Here is an 11,365-nt window from a genome sequence, read left to right as displayed (position 1 = left end):
TATTGTTAAAAATTAAAATGATTAAAAATTCGTGTTTTCCCACCAAATATTGTTGATTTTTCCTTATATATTTATTAAAAATTAAAAGCTGACATCTTTAAAATTCAATTTGGGTCCAATTAACTATCAAAAAAGGTTTTGAATTTAAAAATTAGCCAATAACTTCTGAATTAGACGTTGTCTATAAAATTGTTAAAAATATAAATAAAATTTAAAATGAACGGGGACGCGTTTTTTTATTTTTGTGTGCAACAGAAACGAAGATCGGGAAAGAGTTCCTTTGTAAAAGAAACTTTATGAAAACTGTGTACAATATTATACATTGTATGGTACATGTACACGGAAAACAATATTTAAACAGTCGAAAAGCTTTTGAATAAACACTTTGGAGGGCTCGTGCCCTTGAACATTTTTTATATTGTTTCCGAAGAGCAGTTATTCGATTGTTGAGTAATGTTCTTCAAATATATGAGCGCGCAGTCGTTATTTCTTAACAAACGAAACGAAACGTGTTCACATGTTGTTACGCCGTTCGGCCGACAACGCACGTCACAATGTAAATTGTTTTGCATACACACGCAAACGTACCGGCGCCGTCGACATTGTCTATTACTCATCATACATTGAATTCGATAACGTTCGATCAAAACTTGATGACGACATGATTATCGAATAACCGTCCGAGTCTAAATATTATTTATCATGGAATACAAGATGGAAAATAGTACGTACACGTGAAAACGTCCGCGGGTTCGCTATGTTTCCGTTCCATTCTTCTTTTCCTTTGGCAAAACTACTCTTCAAGATTTTTGGCCGCCACCACTATTTCACGCCCATTTGTCCCTAGTCATTATCTCCCTCCTTTTTTTAATACCCAACTTAAACTGATCTTCTTCTACTCCGTCCAGCCATCATTTTCTAGGTCTGCCTCGTAATCTCTACTCTTACGTTACCTATTCAAGGGCATTCATTCGATTCTAGTTTAAAAAATTGAAAAAATGTGATAATTGCAAACTGAAAATTGTTGTTTTTCGTCAGCGAACGCCTATCGTCGCCACGGACGTCGGCAGCAGAACGTCCGTACGTTACACCCGGTTTCTCCGCGTTAAATGATATCGCGCGTATGCAGTGTTATCCACGGGTTTCTGTCCGTACTGTCACGTGATCCGACCGAGAATAACAACATTTCGACCCGATAACAATCAGTCAGATGATTGTTTTGGTCGCCGAAAACCGTTAAAATCGCCAATCGCACGGAAATCGCGAGACGACGCATAGGTACGTCGTTCGTTCGCGCCGTTCCGCGGGGAAAACTTTGCGACGCAAACGAACGCACTCCGTCGTGCTGCGTAACGACGTGTATAATGTGCACACGGGAAACGGACGTCGATTGGAGGTAGAGAAAACGAGTGATTTGCCGTACCTCCTTCCCTAGCGTATTTTAACATACAAAGTACGTGGCACTGGTGGTAATTGAATGTTACGCAGTGGTGAGTGATCGTGTGCCACTGACACATTCTCATTACGATTGTAATGACAGGAGTTGACGTTCCTTGTACGTTCTCTGGTAAACAATTTTATTAAAGTGCCATCCAGTGAAAATTATTTAAAACATGTTCTAACTCTTCGCATAAGAACTTGTAAATCAATGACTATCAATTATTACGGTACGCGAAAAGAACGAACAATTTCATTTCCATCCCCTCCCCCTCGCTAAAACTTTGCCTGCTGCGGCGCGCGTGACTCGAATCCGAGGTAAAGACGTAGTCGTTTCGATAGACGGCGATAGTCATCGCGGTGGTCTCCGGGTTATTAGCACCGGAGAGGAGAAACTAAACGAAAACCGAGCCGGGCGTTGATCACCGGAACAACTCTCAGCATTGTCGACGGCCGGCATCATTTTCGCGTTCGCATTACGTTTGAATTATTATTACGATTGTACGCGGACCAGTGATGAATTGCGCGCGCGCTCCTCGGTAACGATAATTATCATGACCGTCGCGGCGTAAAACTAAAAGGATCGCGGTGCGTATTAAAATATCCGCTCCATTCGGCAGGACCGAACTTATTATACGATAATAGTACTGCGCACGTGAATAATAATTATAATAATCGTCTGTACACCGCGTAATATCGGGTTTTTACAATGATGCGTGTAAATTAGCTGTTCATTACGACTATTAAACCGAAAATGATGTGCGTCGTACATACGCACGAGTATTACATATTACTGTTATACGCGTGTGCCGTCCGACGAGCTAACCCGATTTCCGAGTCCGGTACGTGTCGGATGATGAGCGGTTTTATTATCGTGACGGTGCGCGTAATTATAATTGTTGTTACGAGCGTTACGATCACTTGTTATTAAGCGAGAAATAAAAATAAATGTACCGCGGAGTCAGAAAAACGACCGCCTCGGGAGCTTTTACGCGTTCGTTCAGTATTCCGCCATCACTCGTCAATACCGTATTGGCGTTGTAAAAATGGAGGTATACAGGAAAAAAAATCATTTTCGCGTACTTCGTGTATAAAAAGTTTATCTTAATAAAAAAGACGATATTGGGTACACCCGTTAGCTGATAGTTACATATTTTAATAATCTTCAAGAAAATAATGAAAAATTCTTTAATTATTTTCGAATGAACGTAAAATCGTTTAACGAGTTGGCTGTAAAAATGTTAAAAAAAATTAAGTCGCAAGATACAAGTATGAGATTGTCCATACTACCTCTAAAAATGTTCGCTGTACGTTTCGACAGCAATATTTCGAATTTCCTGATGATTTTTTATTTCCCCGATAAACAGCTCAATGTCAAAACTCTCTTCAAGATTATCGGCCATATTTTTTCTTTGTTTTGCGGCAAAACAACGCACGTGTGCACATAGGCGTAACTAAAGGGGCGCAATAGGGTTTTTAGCACCGCTGAGTTCAAAGAAGTACTCCTGTTTTTTTTTTCAGATCTATATAATCTGTAGTAATTTCAGTTAAATACCATTTAATTTTATTTTCAGCAATTTCAGCACCCCCAATAGTTGAGCTTTAGTTGCACCCATGCGTATGCACTGCACAATATGAAAAAACGTTGTGAGGCTCTCCAAATGGGAGTGCGGTACCAATTGCAAGTTACATAAAACGCAAACGTGGTACCGCAGCGGCATCGTGCGTTTAAAAACCGCACGTGTGTATCAGGCCTTACAGTGCGTGATAATGATCGAACAGTATCATATGAGCCGAGCGTGTGCGCGCGTTTTTGAATGGTAAAAAAAAAAGAATGAACCGTGAATATGTGCACTCCAAAAAGAAACGTCCCCGGGCGCCCCGAAATAGTTACTGTAATGTGCAAGGGATATTATTAGAGGATCAATGAAAAACGGATTCGAACGTGCACAGTATTTAATACCGCAAACGATTTTCGGCGGTAGACCGCTTTAACGTAATGAGAACATCGTACAGCTAGCGCGAATATTACACATACTTGTTACACGTCGTCTTTAATATCAATTTATTGTGCGTAACATGTATATACCTCCGTTTAGTATCTCGAATGCGCATTTATTTTGTTTCTCGGGCAAATCCTTACAAATTATATAACGTCATCACCCGCCACAGCAAAGTTGTATATTCCTATAATTTATGGTATCATAAACGCGCAGAAAAATCCTGTCTAGGATCGAGGATGTTGCCGTGTTATATTATTTTATTATTTTGTGTACTCTACGTGTGTAGGTAAGTGCTCGTTTTCTACTAGAAAATCTTATCGTACCGATGTTCGGATTCAAAAACGAGTATAGAGGACAACGCAAAAAAATAATTTTCTTTCTTAAACACAGTTGTATAAAATCGATAATCGCATAAAAAAAAAATATCATTATTCATGATAATTTTCTTACCAATAAGAATGTAAATAAATTTAATTGATATATTTCCCAATTTTACAGCGATTTAATTCAAACACTGAACTGTCTCTTCTCGATTCATTGTTTGTCCAATATTATTTTGGTTTTCCGTTTAAAAGCTGTAGACATACAAACTAAAATGAATACGAAATCAAATTTTCTAAAGTAATATACAATTATTTTTATCCGAATGCATACACTTGGACACATTATTCTCGAAAACTACGTTCATCGTTATTATTATATTTGCGCACCAAATCATAGACGCTCTTTGATTGGTTACCTATTATACCCATGCGTTTTGTAGGTCTAGTTGAGTAGAAAAAAAAATGTGGCAAACACAAAAAGTATTTGGCCAAGTCGTAATTTAGTAGGCTAGAATAGTTATTGGCAAGAAAACGTTCGGCAGGGAAATTAGATCATCGATTGGCGTAAACGACTAAAATGGACCATAATGATTTTTTAATATTCAACAAATAATCCCGTGATAACAACAGGGTATAAGTTGAGATTAAAATGAATAGTGTCTGTTTCCAGGGGTGGGTTGATCCTAACATATCCGGCCGGTAGATAAAAAGAAAACAATTTAAACATATAAATATAAAATGAAATAATAATCTACGATACGACCTGCAAATTACGTTGGCCTTCGCGATGAATTTTATAACAGCTTTGGATGTGTAACGAAGTGGAAATATAAAATATATTACATTATACTACTATTACATGTCAAACGTCATTACGCATGGAGCCTGAAATCTATGATGCACGCGCTTAAGAAAAAAAAAAGCAACGTTAATACTTGTATATACTCGTATTACATACGAAAATAAGTTGTGAGAACTGTACACACGAGCGACATCAAAACGACCTGGTTGAATACGGGCGGTGAAGACATGCGTCTTATTTTATTTTTCCCGTACGCAAATTTTCGTCTTGAACCGCATCCGAATATAACGTTATAGCACTTGGATCGTTTCGACTTGCAGATGAATTATAATATTGTACGTGCATAGGGTTCACATGTAGTTTTGATTATTTTTATTTTCCCGTATCGTACGATAATATATGCATTTTCAATCGGAATATAAAGAATATACTGAATATACTTCGGTTTTGATTTTATTTTTTAATTGGCCCTAATATTTTTGGAATTTGTCTAAAAAAATAAAATCAAAACGGAAGTATATTATAATAACTAAGGGTTTGCGATGAAAAACGAAACAAAAACATTTACATTTTTTACATCAATAACATCGTATAACAGTAATTAATAGTTTCTGTAATTTAAAACAGTGAAACATTTTACACGCGAGGATATTAATACACGTAAAAGAGTTCACGTGGCGGCGACGGAATTAGAAAGTTATTCGATCGGGGGAAGTGGCGGAAGGGGCGTAGAGCAGTACGGATTTGGGTTGTACGACGCTCCCTTCCTTCTCATCTTACGTGTGGACGACGATGAAACACGTTCGAATACTTTTTACCGGAGTGGGTACGTACGGCGGGTGAGTGTAAACGTTGACGAGACGAGGGTAAGCATGCGAGCGCGTTGTTGTTGTTGTTGTTGTTGTTGTTATTACTACGGGACGGAATAGGTGTAATCGGTTAAAAGTCGCTGCAGCGGAGAGGAGTCGTTATCAACGGCGCGTCGCATTGTAAATAATTATCGTTACCCGCGTGTGTGTTGTACGGTAAGACCAATATGTATTTACTACTAGTACTATTTTATCACTCGCACGCACACCGTATAACCACCTGTTTCGGGTCAAGGAGCGCGGCGGCGGTACCGTGAGAACTGGGGGCAGGTGATGGCTACCTGTGTTACTCTCGCATAAATCTTAGCCGCAGTCCGTTTACACGGAACCGGTCCGACGCGGCCGCCGCCTTCGCCGACTGCGGTAATTAACCCGTGACGGTCGCGCGCTCATTACGACCGACCGCCGCCACCGCCGTTTATATACAAATCGGTCGCTTATCACACGAAATAAAACGTCGGTGTAACTGTGTTTAATTTTTTTCCCCTCGCCGAACGCTGCGGAGGAAAAAAAAAAACCGCCGTCCTACCTAACACGCGTAAATTTGCTGTAAGATCTCACGTGCTCTCTCTATCCGCTCAACCGCCCGAGGATGTCGGACGTACGTGTTTTCTCACCGTCACAAGTCCGTCAAACCGTATCCCGCTTATCGCGGACAGTTTAGTTAACGCTTTTTGCCGCGCGTACGAACACCGTCGGCACTACCGAAGGACCTTCGTAACACCAAACCCTCAGTTCCGTTGTATCCGCGCAGCAAATCGAAGGCTGCTGTTGCGGTTACATACAAATGTATACATACAATTTCAGGTTTTCAAAGTCAGAGGCACCACTCCCATGGACGCAAATAGAGCCCAAATATCGGAAGAAATTTCTGAAAATAAAATAAAATGGTATTTAACTGTAATTACTATGGATTAAATAAATCTAAAAACAAAAAAAAAAACAGGAGTGTAACATTTGAACTCAGTGGTGCTAAAAACCCTATTACGCCCCCTAGTTGACCACCCTCTCCCCACGAAAGGTTTTCAATATTCCAAAACCCATCTTTCTGATTCTCAATCCCCGCGCACGAACTCGTACAAATAGAACGTTAAAGAATGAAAAGCGGGAGGGATGGTATGTGACGTATTACGTGAGCAATCAGGGAGGCAATTCCGGATTTTGCCGAGAGATTAATCGAATCCAACGTTCTCTAAAGTACCATATTTGTTGACATTTTATCACCGAAAAGGAGTCATTCGAAAAGCGTTCGCTCACGGTCCAACAAACGTTTATTGTATCGTACAACAATACGACGCGTACGATAACGGATTTTGTGTTTTTCGTACACGTTTTCGCGCCGACGTCGTTTTTTTTACAGTGCCTACTGAGTAATATTATTGTGTACGTGAACGACGGATCGGTGTGTCTATGATGTTCTCGACGTGGTTCCGCGACGTAGATATTTTTCGCACGACGATAGGATGGATTATAAGGATTCCGAAGAGCAATCACTAATGATTTACCACCGTCTGTCATAGTCGACGGCGACAATAGTCATGTCCGCGCGGTACTGCTCTTGGTCGTCAACGATGCAAGTGCGCATTATTGCGTGCTATGCAGGACGATGCACACGGACGATGTTCTCACGACAGGGACGCAATAAGACCACAGATAGCGTTTTATAATAAAACATTGTACAGGTACGCGACGTGGTGTACGGTGTTTGTTCAGGCATCTCGGCGACGGGGTGTTACGGTCGGACGAGTTAAATTCAATATTTGTTCAGTGACCCAGACGCGGGGGAGCGAAAAGCGTAGAAAAAAAAAATAATCACATAAACCGTAAACACAAACACGCGCATACCTACCTAATACGAGTCATCTACACGTAATCGCAGTACACTCCTCGCGCGCGTGACCCATAATATTATACGCTAGTCTCACACCCCGTAGCCACCGCCGACAAGCCGGGTATCGCCACCCCGTTGTAACACGACCTGCTTGGGAAAGCAATCGTTGTAATGTACGTTCGCGTTCGAACGGACGTCGTTGTAGATGTACGGCTTGAAGCTTCGTGGCTAGACAAAACTCGAGACGTGAAGATCGCGAAAGAATTAACCGCTAATCGGTCGCGCAAAATAAAGTCATAATAATTATTATTCATGCCTACGTGGTTCTTAAAAACTAACATATTTATATCGATGATACACGTGTGCACCGCGTAATATACAGCAGAAGCCGCTTGTTAAGAACACTTTTGGATCAAGGCGAAATATGTTGGTTAACCGATTGTTTCTAACAAGCAATTGGTTTTATTTATTATGAAAAATGTATATGATAAGTAAAATATGCGTTTATCGTTGTCTGTTGTTTTTGCGTCGAGTAACTCGATATGATCATGGTTTCGTAAGAATAATGTTGCCTAAAGCCTTTTTCATCCACACGGTGCAGAACTGTTTTCCTGAGGACACTTGGAACTTATACAATATCTTTACTTCATGGGGATTTTTTTTTCATCGTCAGTGACAGCATGTTAATTGTTTGAGAATTCATAACCACATTGCAGATCTCTTCTTCTGTTAGAACCATTGTAACATCGAGTTGTGAGTCCACATCGATCCAATCTTCATACACTTCTTCCGAGAGTTCGACTGATTTCGGTAATAACGACATAAGATAAAGTACATTGTAAATACAATAAATTTGTTATAGTCAAATAATCGGAATTTTTGGACGATCTTGGCTCTTATTGTTTCAAATAACCAATGTGTTGTTTAAATAATCCGATTGACAATGTTTTAATATACGCGGCCGTTTAATATCAGCACCCGTTTCTGAACATTTTGTTTCAATAATGCGATTGTACTGATTATCCGTGGTCCTAATAAGCAGCTTTTACTGTATTACAATAATGTAATGGGACGAGATAGATGAGACGGTTCTCCGCATGAGATCCAAGGAGGGACTTAACTTAGAAGACTTAACTCCTCCCCCACCATCAAATTGGTTGTGTTTATATATATATTAAAACTAGCTGACCCGACAGACGTTGTTTTATCATATAAATTATTTCTAGAGAATATTTTGCTAGAAAAAAATAACTAATCTAATATAGGTGTGGAAGGATGTGGTATAAAAGGAGAAGAGCTATGAAGTGCTGTGAACGGTGACGAAATATAAAAATGAAAAAACATCAAACAATTATTTTTTTAATAATTTATTTATTTATAATTATTTAAATTGATCCATATATATATCGCTCATTATGACAATATTAGTAAAAAACAATATCAATCCCTTAATGCAATAGAGTGTACAATATTTTTTGTTATCCCATCTTTTCAACACAAACTGTATGGTCCGAGAGCACGCCACGTATAATTATCTGTGTGAAAAACATGATGTGCTCAAATTTTAGCCACAGACAGACATCGTTTAGCCTTGAGACTTATTGATAGTCATTACAAATGCCAATCTAATTGGAAATTGAAGGCGTTTAAATTGTATCGGTACATCTGTAGGTATAATAGGGATTCGCAGTAATAATATATTTTCGCCTCGGAAATTGCCATTTAAAATGATGGCTTCGATAACATTTTTCATTAATTTTTTAATGACTAATCGCGTGCCGTTGCACAATCGTGATGGGTTCAAATTTGAAGCAAAATAACTGGAGATCCAACCTTCAGTTGTAAATTATATGGTGGCATGCCTGGTAAATCCAATTAGTTTAAAAACTCTGTTGATAATTTACAAGTTCAGTAGCATCGCAAACTGTATCAATAGATTTGTGTGACAGCAAGTCTCCTGGTAACAAATGTTGTATCTTGAGATTTAATTCGTTGACGTCCTTTTTTTTTTTTGTTGCTAAAATTGCTCTTTCTGCCAGCCACTCATGATTTGTGTATTGTCTGTGTACATTGGGAAATATCTGGTCAACGAGAATATCTTGCGAATTAATGATTGTATAAAAATCGGTCGGTAATTATATGTATCTCGTTTTATCTGTAATAACTTTCCCATCAACGATATCTAACAATTGTTTTGTTTCTTCCGCACGCAGCTTTTTTTTTATTGAATCGCAAGTACCGTAATCGTTCGCTCTCTATCTTTACATACATATCGACCATGAATTGTTGACCAAACTCACGACATCGTAGAATAACGTTGTGCTGATCGCATCTAATCATCAATCGATTTGCATAATAATCCTTCGAACTAACATTCTTGTTTGTTTTGGCACCTGTTGCTGGATCTTGTTGTTTAATATTTATGCAATACCCGTAATTTAATACCAAAAATAAAATTAATAGTTTTTAAATAGTTTTTTAATAGTATCATTTAATAATTCATTTTCAATTGCACAGTTATTATTGCACAAAAATTATTAAATTAAACTACCATTTATTAAACAATAGCACTTAGGAGTATAAAAAATTGATAAAAACCTATTCGCAGACCTACCAAATGTAAATACAAAATTTCATTAAAATCGGTTAAACCGTTTTGGAGGAGTATGGTCAGAAACACTGCGACACGAGATTTTTATATATATATATATTTGAAAATGTATATATAAAGATATATATCTTTTCATCATCAGCAAACGCATTGTTTGCTTGTATAGTATATCGTTCAAATGGGAGGGGAGGAATCTCAGTGCACAAGCCTCACAGAAAAATTATTTATATATCAAATGTATTCATACTCAAATGAATAGGCATAGTAACTGCATGTACAAGAACGTAACGAAATAAAAATTATATTTTAAATTCTACGTCGTTGAAAAATATGAGTATAAGGCTTAAGTTGGTGATCGAGATCCTCACGTCAGTGTAAATGTATGCCCTTCAAGGGCATCGGGGGTATCCGTGATAACTTTTATTGTTGAATACGTTCTCATCAGTGCGATAACCATACGCAAGTGGTTCTTAGTCCGAATTATAAAGTCGTAATACTATACGCCACTAATGACCGTTATTGATTAAATGTATATTCATAAGATCACTAGTAATAATAATATGAATGTATGTGTACACGTGCGCGCACACAAAACGCGTTCCGTACATTAGCGGTGTAGTTATCTCCTTTGGGGGTCACTGTTGTGTATATGTGCGCTTGTATTTACACGGTGAGCGTAATAGAGTCGTTACACGATATATAAGCACAAAAGGTCCTCGTAGGCGAAATATATAATATAAATAATCGCCTCTGGTGTACGATTATCGTTTTATGAGCACTACATCATGCGTTGTGTTGTTTTTACGTTTTTTTTTCTTCTCCTCTCTCATCCGCCCTCCCCTCTCTCTCTCTCTCCCCCTAATTTTTCTACCCGAACCGGTTGCGTGTCGGTTTCCTATTGGAAAACATGCCCGATTTCCACTCAAAAATATATAACGTCATCTAATCGAGTTATGCAAATGAACGCGTACATAGGACACGGCGTTCCCACAGTCCGAACGGGTAATTAACTAACGCACACGTATATTTATATACGTGCACGTATTATGTGTGTATAGTGTGCGGTGCGTAGTGGTCTTTCACCTTGTTTGGACACGTGCGACCGGATCAGAGAGACGACGAAAATAACGCGATAGCCGCCAATTAGAATAACACGTACGTTTATCATTTTCCGCGCTAACGAGTCCTACTGAAAACCAACTCTTTTACACGACTGGTTTGAGCGCGCCTCAGTTCCAATCGAATACTGCGTGCGCGTAAATTATAATTATTGTACAAATATACAGTACACGTGATGCACGATCGATGCGATCGCGTTATTGATTACTAATTTACCGGTCGTCAGTTGATCAATTGCCTATAGATAACGTTACACATACATTATTTTCGTGGGACTCGGTAATGGGATACACTCAATTGTTTTTTACTAATGGAGATGGAGGATTAAATTATAAACATAGTTTTCTCATCAATATCAAACGTCTATTTT

Source organism: Sipha flava, unplaced genomic scaffold, assembly GCF_003268045.1.
Source record: "Sipha flava isolate LNK unplaced genomic scaffold, YSA_version1 229_pilon_pilon, whole genome shotgun sequence".
Lineage (NCBI taxonomy): Eukaryota > Metazoa > Arthropoda > Insecta > Hemiptera > Aphididae > Sipha > Sipha flava.
Note: the sequence above shows the minus strand (reverse complement) of the source record.